At 48.0% G+C, this 18001-nt stretch overlaps 1 protein-coding gene across 7 annotated transcripts in view; it reads right to left on the minus strand.

Annotated features, from left to right (window-relative positions):
* Positions 1 to 18001, minus strand: part of capn15 (calpain 15) — a 286273-nt gene that overhangs the window by 94185 nt on the left and 174087 nt on the right. Inside the window, exon 1 of one of the 7 annotated variants that reach the window (XM_073060105.1) lies at positions 8967 to 8987. The exons of the other annotated variants lie outside the window; for them this stretch is intronic. The gene's annotated coding sequence lies outside the window, so the exon portion shown is untranslated. Of the gene's footprint in view, positions 1 to 8966; positions 8988 to 18001 lie in introns of those variants that run through there. 7 annotated transcript variants of the gene reach the window in all.

Raw genomic sequence — 18001 nt, forward strand, 5'->3', positions numbered from 1 at the left:
AGACCCTCCCATTAAAACACATCTGTCTTGTACCGGGCACCACAGGCAGTTTATAAGTTGTATGAAAATCATCTCACAATATACTGTGCTTAAGAAAGAGATGCAGGAGTTAAATCTGTCCTGTGCTTGGTTGATTCATGGAACATTACAGCGTAGTTCAGGTCCTTCAGCCCACGATGTTGTGCCCACTCCTTAACCTACTCTAAGATCGATCTTACCTTTCCCTCTGCACAGCCCTCCATTTTTCTACCATCCGTGTGCCTATCTAAGAGTCTCTTCCATGTCCCTAATGTATCTGCCCTAAGCTCACTCAACCGATCCTCATCAGATATGCTCTCTAATCCAGGCAGCTTTCTGGTAAATCTCCTCTGCACCCTCTGTAGACCTTCCACATCCTTCCTATAATGAGGTGACCAGAACAGAACACAGTACTCCCAGTGTGTGTATATATATATATATATATATATATATATATATATATATATATATACACACACACACACACACGCACACACCCCCCCAGACTCACATGGACCTCTCTGACCCAGGAGTTGTTAACATGGAGGACAGGGGTGGGTGTGGGGGTGTCGTTCCTGGCCCAGATTCACAGCATTGGAGCATTGGGCCTTTGACTCCCATACACACTGACTTTGGTCTTTGGTCTTCGACCTTCAGCATCAAACTCCAGATTAACCAACTCTGGATTTCAAACTTCAGGATTCGACCTTCGATATCATTCACAGGACTTTGAACTCTGTGCCTCAAGCACTAGGTTTGATCAGACTTCCAACCCCAGGACTTGGTGACCTGTGGAGTCACTGTCCATCTACTGATCTCGATCCTGGGACCCACTGACCTAGGGGGACTTGCCAACCTTGTGGGAGGGAGGTTGCTTTACCAGCCCTTGTCCTCACTGGTTTCTGCTCGAGTCTGTTCCACCATTCCATCATGGCTGATTTATTATCCCTCTCAACCCCATTCTCCTGCCTTCTCCCTGTAACCTTTATGCCCTGATTAATCAAAAACCTATCAACCTCAAATTTCAGTATACCCAATAACCTGGCTTCTACAGCCTCCAGTGGCAACGAATTCCACAGGTTCACCAATTCACTACCCTCTGACCAAATAAATTCCTTCTCAACTCTAGTCTAAATGGACATCCCTCCATTCTATTCAATGAGATCACCCTTCACTTTTAAAATATGTTCTTCATCCTCAGTGCCTGCCGACCTGACATCTGTCCATGGGGATCGCTGTCCTTCGACCGTGGAGCAATCTGACCTCGACCCCATTCTAACCTCTAACTCCCTCACAGCTCTGTCCCTAAACCCAAACCTGACCCCCAATTCAAAATCTAAAAAAATCAGAGTTCAGAGCAAATTTATTATCAAAGTACAAATATGTCACCATATACAACCCTGAGATTCATTTTTTCTGTGGGTATATTCAATAAATCCAAAATACAGTATGAACCATAATAGAATCAATGAAAGACCACACCAACTTGGGCGTTGGTCAATCTGCAAAAGACAACAAACTGTGCAAATACAAAAAGAAAGAAATAGAAATATACAAACTGAGAACTGAGAAAACAGGTGTTGAGAATATGAGATGAAGAGTCCTTGAAAGTGAGTCCATAGGTTGTGGGAACATTTCAATGATGGGACAAGAGAAGTTGAGTGAAGTTATCCCCTCTGGTTCAAGAGCCTGATGGCTGAGGGGTAAGAACTGTTCCTGAATCTGGTGGTGTGAGTCTTGAGGCTCCTTCCTGATGGCAGCAGCAAGACAGCATGGCCTGGGTAGTGGGGGTCCTGATGGTGGATACTGCTTTCCGACAACAACGGTCCATGTAGACGGTGCAGAGGACTTTACCCGAGATGGACTAGGCCATACTCACTACTTTCCCACAGTGATCTCAAAACTACCGGTATCCCTATGAATTTGAAAGAACCTAAATCAAGAGTCACGACCTTGACCCTCAGAGCGCCATTGCCCAGCAGTTCCTTGGTAAGGGAGGGGGTGCAGCTCTATTGCACATCTTCAGAGTAGCAATCCCTGCACTGAGTTCTCCACCATCACTAACCAACCATATTTTACTTACTATTGCCACGATTTGACCCTTTCTGCACATTAGTTGCTGTCAGCCTTTGTTATGTATATTTGTTCATAAACTCTATTGTTTTTATTGTCCTTTAACCGCCACGGTAGTGTAGCAGTTAGCGCAATGCTATTACAGCGCAATGTGTCGGAGTTCAGAGTTCAATTCCGGCGTCGTCTGTAAGGAGTCTCTGTACGTCCTCCCTGTGGAATGTGTGGGTTCCCTGGGCGCTCTGGTTTCCAATGACGTACCGGTGGGTAGGTTCATTGGTCATTGTAAATTGTCCCGGGGTTAAGTCGGGGGTGGCTGGGCGGTGCAGCTGAAAGGCCCATTCCACACTGCATCTCTAAATAAAGAAATGCCGGCAAGAAAACGAATCGCAGGCATTTATATGGTGACATATATGTATAGGATAATAAATTTTACTTTGAACTCTGAACCGTCACACTCCTCCAGGATCTTCAGATCAATTGAAAATTGATTCTTAAGATAACAGCAGAATACCTACATTATCCTCTATAAAAGGAAGGCATCTTGGTTCTCCTGCCCTTCCCATCACTTGTACATACACTGCTCACAGAGTCATCTTGCTATAGTGCACCCATCACGAGGGAATGACAGTAACTGCCAAGTAGTTGTACTCCACATTGTTCTGGGGAACAGCCACTGAATCAGCTGTTGTGTAACCCTGTAATACTGAGCTCTGACCACCAACTTTCTGCATGTTCACCCCCTCAAGTGTCAGTGAAATCAGCATTGGAACAGACTAAGGTTACTCTTATTTCAATCCCTGGTACTAAAGGTTTTTAAAGAGAAATTAGATTTCTCTGTCACATGAACATCAAAACATACAGTGAAATACGTTGCTTGTGTCAACGAGAGCCTGCCCACAACTTACTAACCCTGACTCGGACTGTGCGAAGAAACCGGAGCATCCAGAGGAAACCCACGGGGTCACGGGGATGTACAAACTCCTTACAGACAGTGGGTGGGAACTGCTCTTGCAGCTGGTGCTATAAAGCATGATGCTAACCACTACTTTACAGTGTAAGATATTAGAAACCACTTATTTAAATATATTATACTGGTGTCCCCCATTTTTCGAACGTTCGCTTTACGACAACTGTTACGAAAAAAGGCAGTGTGCGCGTGCCGAGCAGCCGAGCTCCTCCCCCAGAACTGTGTTCTAGCCGGCATTGCTTAAACACGTGCCCGTGAGCATCTGTGCTTTATGTTGATTTACTTTGTGCATCTGTTAGCAAGATGAGTTCTAAGGTATCGGAAAAGCCTAAAAAAGCGCGTAAGGGTGTTACACTTAGCGTAAAACTAGACATAATTAAGCGTTTCGATCGTGGTGAACAAAGTAAGGACATAGTGAGTTTGGCTAATGGTCTGTGGAAGTTGACGAAGATGATGTTGAAGAGGTTTTGGCATCTCATGACCAAGATCTGAGAGATGAAGAGCTGATGAAGAGGAAAGGATAATAGCTGAAGTTGAACGCAGTAGCGAATGACCCGAAAGTGAAGTTGTCCAGGAACTGAACGGGAAGCAATTGCGTGAGATTTTCGCTGCGGTGGACAGTGCTGCAATAATTGTAGAAAAGTATTCCTACATTATATAGGCTGTGTATTTATCAGATCATTCCTGCTTTTACTATATGTTACTGTTATTTTAGGTTTTATTTTTGGGTCTGTGAACGCTCACAAATTTTTCACATATAAATAAATGGTAATTGCTTCTTCACTTTACAACATTTCGGCTTACGAACTGTTTCATAGGAACGCTCTACCTTTGAATATCCGGGGAAACCTGTATTAGAAATAAGATATGATTTATATCTTATTTCTCTAGGTACCCATTCAGGGTTGAGAATAACTAGACCTGCTTCCCATGTGAGGAGTGCAAGATCCCCATACATGAATTTTAATGCAATGTGGTTCTTGCAGAGGATCTGGGCAAGACGAGATCTTGATCTGTTGGCAAAATCAATTAGAAATTGATCTGTCTCCCTTTCTCTTCTCCTCATCTGCCTATTACATCCCTCTGGTGCCCCTTTTTCCTTGTTCCACTCTCCTCTCCTTTTTGTGCCTTTTTCATCTATCACCGCCCAGCTTCCTACTTCATTTCCCCTTCCCCACCCACCGGGTCTCACCGATCACCCGCCCACCTGGTCTCACCGATCACCCGCCCACTGGGTCTCACCGATCACCCGCCCACACTGGTCTCACCGATCACCCGCCCACCGGGTCTCACCGATCACCCGCCCACACTGGTCTCACCGATCACCCGCCCACCGGGTCTCACCGATCACCCGCCCACCGGGTCTCACCGATCACCCGCCCACACTGGTCTCACCGATCACCCGCCCACCGGGTCTCACCGATCACCCGCCCACACTGGTCTCACCGATCACCCGCCCACACTGGTCTCACCGATCACCCGCCCACCGGGTCTCACCGATCACCCGCCCACTGGGTCTCACCGATCACCCGCCCACCGGATCTCACCGATCACCCGCCCACCGGGTCTCACCGATCACCCGCCCACACTGGTCTCACCGATCGCCCGCCCACTGGGTCTCACCGATCACCCGCCCACCGGGTCTCACCGATCGCCCCGCCCACACTGGTCTCACCGATCGCCCGCCCACACTGGTCTCACCGATCGCCCGCCCACACTGGTCTCACCGATCACCCGCCCACCGGGTCTCACCGATCGCCCGCCCACCGGGTCTCACCGATCGCCCGCCCACACTGGTCTCACCGATCGCCCGCCCACACTGGTCTCACCGATCGCCCGCCCACACTGGTCTCACCGATCACCCGCCCACCTGGTCTCACCGATCACCCACCCACCGGGTCTCACCGATCGCCCGCCCACCGGGTCTCACCGATCACCCGCCCACACTGGTCTCACCGATCACCCGCCCACCGGGTCTCACCGATCACCCGCCCACACTGGTCTCACCGATCACCCGCCCACCGGGTCTCACCGATCACCCGCCCACACTGGTCTCACCGATCACCCGCCCACCGGGTCTCACCGATCACCCGCCCACCGGGTCTCACCGATCACCCGCCCACCTGGACTCACCGATCGCCCGCCCACCGGATCTCACCGATCGCCCGCCCACACTGGTCTCACCGATCGCCCGCCCACCGGGTCTCACCGATCGCCCGCCCACACTGGTCTCACCGATCGCCCGCCCACACTGGTCTCACCGATCGCCCCGCCCACCAGGTCTCACCGATCGCCCGCCCACACTGGTCTCACCGATCGCCCGCCCACACTGGTCTCACCGATTGCCCGCCCACCGGGTCTCACCGATCGCCCGCCCACCGGGTCTCACCGATCGCCCGCCCACACTGGTCTCACCGATCGCCCGCCCACCGGGTCTCACCGATCACCCGCCCACCGGGTCTCACCGATCACCCGCCCACCGGGTCTCACCGATCACCCGCCCACACTGGTCTCACCGATCGCCCGCCCACCGGATCTCACCGATCACCCGCCCACACTGGTCTCACCGATCGCCCGCCCACCGGGTCTCACCGATCACCCGCCCACACCGGATCTCACCGATCGCCCGCCCACCGGGTCTCACCGATCGCCCGCCCACACTGGTCTCACCGATCGCCCGCCCACCGGGTCTCACCGATCGCCCGCCCACACTGGTCTCACCGATCGCCCGCCCACACTGGTCTCACCGATCGCCCGCCCACACTGGTCTCACCGATCGCCCGCCCACACTGGTCTCACCGATCGCCCGCCCACACTGGTCTCACCGATCGCCCGCCCACCGGGTCTCACCGATCGCCCGCCCACACTGGTCTCACCGATCGCCCGCCCACCGGGTCTCACCGATCGCCCGCCCACCTGGACTCACCGATCGCCCGCCCACCTGGACTCACCGATCGCCCGCCCACCGGATCTCACCGATCGCCCGCCCACCGGGTCTCACCGATCGCCCGCCCACCGGGTCTCACCGATCACCCGCCCACACTGGTCTCACCGATCGCCCGCCCACCGGGTCTCACCGATCGCCCGCCCACACTGGTCTCACCGATCGCCCGCCCACCGGGTCTCACCGATCACCCGCCCACCGGGTCTCACCGATCACCCGCCCACACTGGTCTCACCGATCGCCCGCCCACCGGATCTCACCGATCGCCCGCCCACACTGGTCTCACCGATCGCCCGCCCACCGGGTCTCACCGATCGCCCGCCCACACTGGTCTCACCGATCTCCCGCCCACACTGGTCTCACCGATCGCCCGCCCACACTGGTCTCACCGATCGCCCGCCCACCGGGTCTCACCGATCGCCCGCCCACCGGGTCTCACCGATCGCCCGCCCACCGAGTCTCACCGATCGCCCGCCCACCGGGTCTCACCGATCACCCGCCCACACTGGTCTCACCGATCGCCCGCCCACCGGGTCTCACCGATCGCCCGCCCACACTGGTCTCACCGATCGCCCGCCCACCGGGTCTCACCGATCGCCCGCCCACACTGGTCTCACCGATCGCCCGCCCACACTGGTCTCACCGATCGCCCGCCCACCAGGTCTCACCGATCGCCCCGCCCACACTGGTCTCACCGATCGCCCGCCCACACTGGTCTCACCGATCGCCCCGCCCACCGGGTCTCACCGATCGCCCGCCCACCGGGTCTCACCGATCGCCCGCCCACACTGGTCTCACCGATCGCCCGCCCACCGGGTCTCACCGATCGCCCGCCCACACTGGTCTCACCGATCGCCCGCCCACACTGGTCTCACCGATCGCCCGCCCACCGGGTCTCACCGATCGCCCGCCCACACTGGTCTCACCGATCGCCCGCCCACACTGGTCTCACCGATCGCCCGCCCACCTGGTCTCACCGATCGCCCGCCCACACTGGTCTCACCGATCGCCCGCCCACCTGGTCTCACCGATCGCCCGCCCACACTGGTCTCACCGATCGCCCGCCCACACTGGTCTCACCGATCACCCACCCACACTGGTCTCACAGGCTCAGCCACTTCACAAGAAGCCCCTTAATACAATCAATACAAGCTGTAACACACTGCAGGGGAAGTGTCCATCAGACTCACAAAAGTGCATCTCTCACAGAGTCTGGATGACAGGGTCACAGTGTACAGCTCAAACTCCCTTTGCAATGTAAATGACAAGGTGTTCTGATCCTGTACACCGGATTTCTTTTTCCATAACTTCCAACATCCCCAATTCTTCTACACAGTCGATAATCGTATTCAAATGGCCACCTACTTTCCCCAAGATTACAACAGGATAAAAGCCTTTTAAATGTTCCATATTGCGTCAGCTTCAGATAAATACTTATTGTTTTATTGCCTGGGTACAGGCTCCAGACATACTGTTGTCACTTAGACACACTGTAGTCACTCAAACACACTGTTGTCACTCAGACACACTGTAGTCACTCAAACATACTGTTGTCACTCAAACACACTGTTGTCACTCAGACACACAGTAGTCACTCAAACATACTGTAGTCACTCAGACATACTGTTGTCACTCAAACATACTGTTGTCACTCAGACACACTGTTGTCACTCAGACACACAGTAGTCACTCAAACACACTGTTGTCACTCAGACACACTGTAGTCACTCAAACATACTGTTGTCACTCAAACACACTGTTGTCACTCAGACACACAGTAGTCACTCAAACATACTGTAGTCACTCAAACATACTGTTGTCACTCAAACACACTGTAGTCACTCAAACATACTGTTGTCACTCAAACACACTGTTGTCACTCAGACACACAGTAGTCACTCAAACACACTGTTGTCACTCAGACACACTGTTGTCACTCAGACACACTGTAGTCACTCAAACATACTGTTGTCACTCAAACACACTGTTGTCACTCAGACACACAGTAGTCACTCAAACACACTGTTGTCACTCAGACACACTGTAGTCACTCAAACATACTGTTGTCACTCAAACATACTGTTGTCACTCAAACACACTGTTGTCACTCAGACACACTGTTGTCACTCAGACATACTGTAGTCACTCAAACATACTGTAGTCACTCAAACACACTGTTGTCACTCAGACACACAGTAGTCACTCAAACACACTGTTGTCACTCAGACACACTGTAGTCACTCAAACATACTGTTGTCACTCAAACACACTGTTGTCACTCAGACACACAGTAGTCACTCAAACACACTGTTGTCACTCAGACACACTGTTGTCACTCAAACATACTGTTGTCACTCAGACACACTGTTGTCACTTAGACACACTGTAGTCACTCAAACACACTGTTGTCACTCAGACACACTGTAGTCACTCAAACATACTGTTGTCACTCAAACACACTGTTGTCACTCAGACACACTGTTGTCACTCAGACATACTGTAGTCACTCAAACATACTGTAGTCACTCAAACACACTGTTGTCACTCAGACACACTGTAGTCACGCAAACATACTGTTGTCACTCAATCAGTATTAACTCATCATGTGCATTTACAGATGGCACAGAGGAGAGTATTCTGACTGGCCTGGTATGGAAACAGCAAAGCACAGGGATGCAAAAATCTACAAAAATTGGTGAATCCAGCCCACAGATAAAGCCTCCCACCATTGAGCACATCTATAAGGAACTCTGCCACGGGAAAGCACCATTCATCATCAGGACCCCACCATCCAGGCCATACTCTCTTCTCATTACAACTATCAGGCAGGAGGTACAGGAGACACAGGACCCACACTACCAGGTTCAGGAACAGTCATTACCCTTCAAAGATCAGGCTCCTGAACCAGTGTGGATAACTTCACTTACTCCAACTCTGAACTGATGCCACAACCTATGGACTCACTTTCAAGGACTTGACAACTTGTGTTTTCCAAACCATTCACTCACACATTGGCACAGTTTGTCTTCTTTTGCACATTGGTTGTTTGTCGGTCACAGTTTGAGCGGTTTTTCATTGATTCTGCAGTATTCCTTTGTTCCACTGCAAAAGTGTACAAGAAAGTGAATCTCAGGGCTGTATGTGGTGACGTATACGCACGTTGATAATAAATTTATTCCGAACACCAAAGTACTCTTGCCCAATTCACCTGGTGCAAAGACACAGGACAAAAGAAATGAACTCTCCATTGTTTATTGCACTCAGCTTAGAACAAACTGAGGAATGGCCGTGGTCTGAAATGCCAACTGTGTTGCTCCAGCATCTGCACAATCTTGTCTTTGACAGCAGATTGATCTGTTTGACTATCTGTTAAAAGCAGCTACACTTCAATGGTGTTTCTTGAGCCATCAGGTGTGGCACACAATCACACATTCAAGGCACACCCTTGCCTAGTGTTTACATTGAGATAAACAGCTTCCCGTTCCAGAGTAATCATACAGAATACTGGTCTGTGAACTCGGTGGCCACTTTATTAGGTACACCTCATTAATGCAAATATCTAATCAGCCAATCATGTGGTAGCAACTCAACGCATTAAAGTATGCAGACATGGTCAAGAGGTTCAGTTGTTGTTCAGACCAAACATCAGAATGGGGAAGAGATGTGATCTAAGTGACTTTGACTGCGGAATGATTGTTGGTGCCAGAAGGGGTGTTTTGAGTATCTCAGGAACTGCTGATCTCCTGGGATTTTCACATCTAACAGTCTCTAGGGCAGGGGTTCCCAATCTTTTTTTATGCCATGGACCAATATCATTAACAAGAGGGGTTCATGGACCCCAGACTGTGACCCCTGCTCTAGAATTTACAGAGAATGGTGTGAGAAATAAGACAAAACATCCTGGGAGCGGTAATTCTGTGGGTGAAAATACCTTGTAAATGAGAGAGGTCAGAGGAGAAAGGCCAGACTGGTCCAAGCTGACAGGAAGGTGACAGTAACTCAAATAACCAGGCGTTACAACAGTGGTGTAGGAAGAGTATCTCTTAATGTATAATATAATACATAATATAAAACACTGAACCTTGAAATGGAAGTCTCAGAGACTGAAACATCTTGAAGATCTCCCAGTGTCACAGCATCCTAACAGGCTTTATAAGGCATTGGTCAGACCACACTTGGAACAGTGTGAACAATTTTGGGCCCCTGATCAAAGAAAGGACGTGCTGACAATGGAGAAGATCCAGAGGAGGTTCACGGGACTGATTCTGGAAATGAAAGGATTAATATATAAGGAGCATTGATGGCTCTGGGCCTGTACTTGCTGGAATTTAGAAGAATTGGGGGGGGGGGGGGGAGAATCTCATTCTAACCTATTGAATGTTGAAAGGCCTGGATGGAGTGGATGTAGAAAGGATGTTTCCTATATTGGGGGAGTCTAGAACAAGAAGGCTGAGCCTCAGAATAGAGGAATGTCCCTTTAAAACAGAGATGAGGAGGAATTTCAAGTCGTCACTTTTATTGTCATTTCGACCATAACTGCTGGTACAGTACACAGTAAAAATGAGACTTAACGTTTTTTCAGGACCATGGTGTTTATGACACAGTACAAAAACTAGGCTGAACTACGTAAAAAACAACACAGAAAAAAACTACACTAGACTACAGACCTACCCAGGACTGCATAAAGTGCACAAAACACCGCAGGCATTACAATAAATAATAAACAGGACAATAGGGCAGTAAGGTGTTAGTCCAGGCTCTGGGTATAGAGGAGTCTGATAGCTTGGGGGAAGAAACTGTTACATAGTCTGGTCATGAGAGCCCGAATGCTTCGGTGCCTTTTCCCAGACGGCAGGAGGGAGAAGAGTTTGTATGATGGGTGGTGGGGTCCTTCATAATGCTGTTTGCTTTGCGGATGCAGCGTGTAGTGTAAATGTCCGTAATGGCAGGAAGAGAGACCCCGATGATCTTCTCAGCTGACCTCACTATCCACTGCAGGGTCTTGTGATCCAAGATGGTGCAATTTCCAAACCAGGCAGTGATGCATCTGCTCAGGATGCTCTCAATACAACCCCTGTAGAATGTGATGAGGATGTTGGGTGGGAGATCGACTTTCCTCAGCCTTTGCAGAAAGTAGAGACGCTGCTGGGCTTTCTTTGCTATGGAGCTGGTGTTGAGGGACCAGGTGAGATTCTCCACCAGGTGAACACCAAGAAATTTGGTGCTCTTAACGTTCTCTACCGAGGAGCCGTTGATGTTCAGCGGGGAGTGGTCGCTCCATGCCTTCCTGAAGTCTTTAACCAGAGGGTGGTGAATCTATGAAATTCCTTGTTTAGATCAGTAATTCCCAATGTGGGCGGTACCTAAGGGGGCTTTTGGGGAAATAGAGGTCGTTGGAGGGGCATTCAGGATTCTTGGGGGGTGGGGGTGGTAAGCGGCACTCTAAATTGAGGCATGAGACCTGACCGACCGTTAGTAGAGCAGGCACTTCCAAAAAAACAGGATGAGACATGAGGCACTGGAACACAGGAAGAACCGTAGCACAACAGATGGTGGGCACTCGTTATCACAATGTGTCTGAAACTCGGCAATCTCATCCGACCTTATCAACCAAACAGACATTATTGGGTATGCATGAATTAGCAACCAGGGGGCCCAAAAGTTCCCCTTGACTCATGGTACAGAACGAGTTTATGCAATTTAACAGTTGGCAACTCAAGTACACCCTCTCAACTTTCTCTAAAGATTGATGGAAAACAGGTTGTGCAATGATACAGCGCTGGAGAAATAGAGCCAATCAGTGAACTTGCCAAACCCTGAGGATTCCTCGAGGGGTTCAAAGCGATCTCGGCTTCATATATGCAGTTAAGAACCATCTTTGGGGATTATGAGACCTCATTGTGATTGGTCAATCGTGCTAACTGGGATAGTGTAAAGGTAACTTGCCAAACACCAGCTCTATCCCGACTAACATTCAAAATCCAATCTGAATCCTTGTCAACGTAATTTTCACTGTTGTAATCGTCTTCATCTTTGCCATTCCTTTGCGTGCCGCTACCATCATTCCTTCTGCATCAACTCGCAGCCATTGTCAACATCCAATAGGCATTCCCAGTTTGTGTTAATTTTCTATTTGTGTTAATTGTGTTAACGGTAGCATGTAACGTCATCAACTCCGCTGTTGCTAGGCTTCAGACACAGCACCCTGAGGCACTGGTGTTAATTACAGGGGACTTCAACCATGTGACTTTGGACACGACACTACCGTACTTTCTCCCAGTATGTGGATTGTTACACCAGGGGTAATAGGACTATTGACCTACTGTATGCAAACGTAGAGGATGCATACAGTGCATCCCCGCTGCCTGCACTGGGGAAAGCTGATCACAACCTGGTTTTGTTACAGCCCAGATATAAATCAATTGCGATGAGGCATCCCACTACTACACGCTCTTTTAGAAAGTGGACTCCTGAAGCTGAACAGGCCCTGAGAGACTGCTTCGGTACTACTAACTGGGATGAACTGCAAGGGGGGCTTTGTAGGGGTGTTGGGGAGGTCACTGAATGCACAACGGACTATATTAACTTTTGTGTGGATGTCGTTGTTCCTGTTAGAACTGTTCGCTGCTATCCCAATAATAAGCCCTGGATCACTAGTCACATCAAAGGCCTCCTAAATCAGAAGAAGAGGGCCTTTAAAGATGGTGATCGGTTGGAGCTTAAAAGAGTTCAGAAGGAACTCAGAGTACAGATAAGGGGGGCAAAGGAGCAGTATAGGAGGAAGCTAGAACAAAAGCTGCAGAAAAAAAGCATGAAGGAGGTGTGGGATGGGATGAAGATCATCACCGGATGCGGTGCAAAGCGGGGGGCAAACATAAGTGGAGATGTGGAGAAAGCGAACCAGCTGAACAACTTCTGCAATAGGTTCGACAGCACAATCTCATCCTCACCACAGAACTCCACACCAGGCTTGTCTTTCTACTTGTCCTCCCTCTTACTTCCCTCACAGGAAAATAGCCACTCACAGGAGACCTTGCCCACGCCCAGGATTACGGCTGCACAGGTGGAAGGTCAACTGAGGAAGATCTGTACCAGCAAGGCGGCTGGACCGGATGGAGTATCCCCACGATTACTGAGGGCCTGTGCGACTGAGCTGGGAGAACCACTACAGCGCATCTTCAACATGAGCCTGGAGCAGAGAAGAGTACCCAGACAGTGGAAAACATCCTGTATTGTCCCGGTACCGAAGAAACCACAACCAAAGGAGTTGAATGACTTCAGACCTGTTGACTTGACGTCGCACATGATGAAGACCATGGAGCGGCTGATAATACAGAATCTGAGGCCACAAACCAGGCACGCCCGGGATCCTCTTCAGTTTGCGTATAAGGAGAAGGTGGGAGTGGAGGATGCTATCACGTATTTGCTGCACAAATCCCTCTCTCACCTGGATGGGGTCAGTGGTGCTGTGAAGATTACATTCCTGGACTTCTCGAGTGCCTTTAACACCATCCAGCCCAAGATCTTAAGGCACAAACTAACGGAGATGGGAGTAGACTCTCACATGGTGGATTGGATAGTGGACTACTTGACAGATAGACCTCAGTATGTGCGGTTGGGAGACTGTAGGTCTGACACGGTGGTCAGCAGCACAGGAGCGCCGCAGGGGACCGTGCTCTCTCCGGTCCTGTTCACCCTGTACACATCAGACTTCCAATATAACTCGGAGTCCTGCCATGTGCAGAAGTTCGCTGATGACACGGCCATAGTGGGGTGTGTCAGGAATGGACAGGAGGAAGAGTATAGGAAACTGATACAGGACTTTGTGATATGGTGCAACTCAAACTACCTGCGTCTCAATATCACGAAGACCAAGGAGATGGTGGTGGACTTTAGGAGATCTAGGCCTCATATGGAGCCAGTGATCATTAATGGAGAATGTGTGGAGCAGGTTAAGACCTACAAGTATCTGGGAGTACAGTTAGACGAGAAGCTAGACTGGACTGCCAACACAGATGCCTTGTGCAGGAAGGCACAGAGTCGACTGTACTTCCTTAGAAGGTTGGCGTCATTCAATGTTTGTAGTGAGATGCTGAAGATGTTCTATAGGTCAGTTGTGGAGAGCGCCCTCTTCTTTGTGGTGGCGTGTTGGGGAGGCAGCATTAAGAAGAGGGACGCCTCACGTCTTAATAAGCTGGTAAGGAAGGCGGGCTCTGTCGTGGGCAAAGTACTGGAGAGTATAACATTGGTAGCAGAGCGAAGGACACTGAGTAGGCTACGGTCAATTATGGAAAACCCTGAACATCTTCTACATAGCACCATCCAGAGACAGAGAAGCAGTTTCAGCGACAGGTTGCTATCGATGCAATGCTCCTCAGACAGGATGAAGAGATCAATACTCCCCAATGCCATTCGGCTTTACAATTCAACCGCCAGGAGTAAGATATGTTAAAGTGCCGGGGTTAGGACTCAATGTATTTAAGTAAACTACTTAAGAACTTTTTAAAAGCTATTATTAATGCTTTTTGAGAGGGTGATTTTAGATGCATATCATATTTTTACTGAGTTAAGTATTGTATGTAATTAGTTTTGCTACAATAAGTGTATGGGACATTGGAAAAAATGTTGACTTTCCCCATGGGGATGAATAAAGTATCTATCTATCTATCTATCTAATTTAGCCCCATTAATGATGGATAAATACGTTTGGCACGATCTCTGTGAGCCTGAAGGCGGTGAAGCCTTGAATTCTAATCCTGCTAGGAAATAGAAACTACAGAATGTATACCAATACAATGTTACACATCTGGAGTACGGTTTTATTCTCTTCCCATCAGATCAGTGACGCCTCATGTGTCTTATTTGTAAAATTGCACTGTCTAATGAAGCCATCAAGATCTCAGTAACACTTCCATAAAAGACACCCTGAAAAGTCTACTTACAGTATTACTGGGTTCCAGAAGACAAAAGAAACATTTCAAAAGTGTTGCACACTCGAGTCATTTGCCAAGAAAGCTAAAAATTACCTTGATAGTGGTCTCATTGCTTCTTATAACATTTCCAAAATGATAGCAAAGTGTGGAAAATCTCATACAATTGTTGAAAGATTAATAATGCCTGTTGTAACAGACGTGCTCATCACAGTTCTCAAAATGAACACCAGTATTTTAAAATCAACTCCTCTGAGTAATAACTCTCCAGCTCGTCGTGTTGATGAATTGAGAGAAGACATTGAGCATCAACTATGCTCAGAGCTACAAAAATCAGAATTTGGGAAACAACTGGATGAGTCAACTGTGCGAGACAATGAGGCATTTCCAATGGCATTTGTACAGTTTATCGAAAATGGAGAAGATTATGAAGAGGTTCTCTTTTGTAAAAATTTAAAACAAATATCAATAGAGAATCAATCTATAATGAGCTCAAACTGTATTTTGAGGATAAAAGTATTCCAACTAGGAACATGATTTCTTGTGCCACAGATGGAGCTCCATACGTATATGACAGGTTGCCATGCTGGTTTAGTGCCATTTATGAAAAAAGAAATTCCAAGTCTGTTTGCAATCCATTGTGTAATTCATTGTCAACATCTCACAGCCAAAAACCTCAGCCAGCAATTTTTTTCAAGCATGAGTCTTGTAATATCTGCTATCAGCAAAATTAAGGCTCATCCATTAAATAGCAGAATATTTTGTCAGTTATGCCAAGATAACAATGGAGAGTTTGAACTCTTGCTTCTTCACACTGAAGTGCATTGGCTGTCAAAAGGCTGCAGCTTAAAATGTTTCATTGATCTTTTTGACACTGTGGTTGAATTTTGCTCAGTCAACAAGAGCTTGGGGAACAAGGTTGAACTTCTATGCAGAGATGAGGCATACCTAGCCGAACTGCATGACAAAATGAATATTCTAAATATGAAGCTGCAGGGTGAGAATTTCAACTTAATCCCCAAAAAGTGCAGTGTCCACTTTTATCGGAAAATTGGAAATTTATAAGCAAAGCATTGAGAGAAGAATGTTCTCACAATTTCCCTGCATGGAAAGTATGGTAATCACTTTCACAGATGGTGATTTGCAAGAGTACTGCTTACACCTGCAGTCACTGAAGAAGGATTTTCAGAATCAACTCATGGATTTGAATGATCCGGAAATTCCGGACTGGCTAATTGACCCATTTCTTTGCAAGGTGAAAGAATATGAAGAGAGCTTGCGAGAAGAAATTAATGAAATTCAGAATGACGAAGAAGCAAAAACACTGGCTTTTGTGGTATGTGGCTACACTATCATACGAAGTTTCCTGGGCTTTGGAGAAGAGGCAAATTGCTCTTCATTGCATTTCCATCCTCCTACCTTGTTGTAAGAGGCTTCAATGCAATGAACCACATACTTGCTTGAACATTGTTACACGTGGGACTTGAGGCTTTTGCTGTCACAACTTGAACCAGATATTTCAACTCTTCCCAAAAGCCATCAAGCTCAAGGACCACATTGATATCGAAGTTGCTGTACAGCGCACAGGTGTTGTGTAAGCTCGGTTTAAAGACAAATAAAAATTTAAAACAATATCTTTTTTTTTCATGTTAGCATATGGTAGACGTGTTTTTACACTATGGGGGTGCCAGAAAGTATATTGTGCCTAAGAGGGATGTTGGCAAGTATGAAGGTACTTTAGGGGGGTATTGGGTTAAAAAAGGCTGGGAAACACTGCCAGAGATGCTTGAGAGGTCAAGTCATTGGGTATATTTAAAGCAGAGGGTGCTAGGTTCTTCATTAGTCAAGGTGTCACAGGTGATGGGGAGAAGGCAATGGAATGGGCTTGAGAGGGCTAATAAATCAGACGTGAAGAATGACAGAGCAGACTCGATGGACTGAATGGCCTCATTCTGCTCCTTTGCCTTATGGATCAGATGATCATTAACAATTTTTTCCCCAGTTCAATGAAACAAGACCGTTCATCGGAAATAGGAAAGAATGACGTTAATAGTCTTATTGATGTTTTTATACAGCAGAACAGGCCCTTCTTGACCAATGAGCTAGACTGTCCTCTCCTACTTAACCCCAGTCTAATCACGGGGCAATTTACAATAACCAATTCATCTACAGACTGCAGGAGGAAACTGAGCACCCAGAGAAAACACTCATTCAAGGGGAGGGACATACAAACTCCTTACAGAAAGTGCCGGAATTGAACTCTGAACTGTAATAGCGTCAAGCAAACCGCAAACCTAAAGTGCGTTTTGGTCCCATCAAGGTGCTGGATGAACTTGTGACGATGCTGCAAGATCTGTCCTCAACCTGAACGGGCAGCTAGTGCCTCAAATCTTCCAGGTTTCCTCCAGGCGCTCCAGTTTCCTCTCACAGTCCAAAGACATATAGTTCAGTGGGTTAATAGGTAATTGCAAATTGCCCCATGATTAGGCTAGGGTTAAACTGGTGGCTAGATGGGTGGTGCAGCTCAAAGAGCCAGAAGTGGCTGCCCGAGCTGTATCTCCAAATTAAATAAATAAAAATAAAATTTAATGTATCACGGTTTATGCAGAAGTAAATCATGAAAGCAACAAATTCATAAACAGGCCCAAAGGGGAATTAAAGCTGAGCAGAACGATTCGGTGGTGACCTTTTGAAATCCAGTTTGATTAAACAAAAGTCCTTGATTACATAATTGTCATTCTAATTCTCCATTTCCTAATTTCATCAATTTACAGCACGATTAATTTATGGGATGTGGGTCCCTGAACGGCACAAGTACATTAATTGAATGAGGAGTGAACACCTTTTGGTATTCAGAGATATAAATATGTAACAAGTTATAATGTATTACACCTCTCCCAACTTGTGTGAAATACAATAAAACACATCAGTGTATTTCTACAGTGAGAGCTGCTCGGCTGCTGAGTATTTCCAGATGATGGCAATGGGAACTCCAGCAACATCTAATTCAGTAAAACATCCCGAAGCTTTTCACAGGAGTGTCAGCAAGCAAGTTCAAAACCAAAATCC

Source organism: Hemitrygon akajei, chromosome 11 (genome assembly GCF_048418815.1).
Source record: "Hemitrygon akajei chromosome 11, sHemAka1.3, whole genome shotgun sequence".
Taxonomy (NCBI): domain Eukaryota; kingdom Metazoa; phylum Chordata; class Chondrichthyes; order Myliobatiformes; family Dasyatidae; genus Hemitrygon; species Hemitrygon akajei.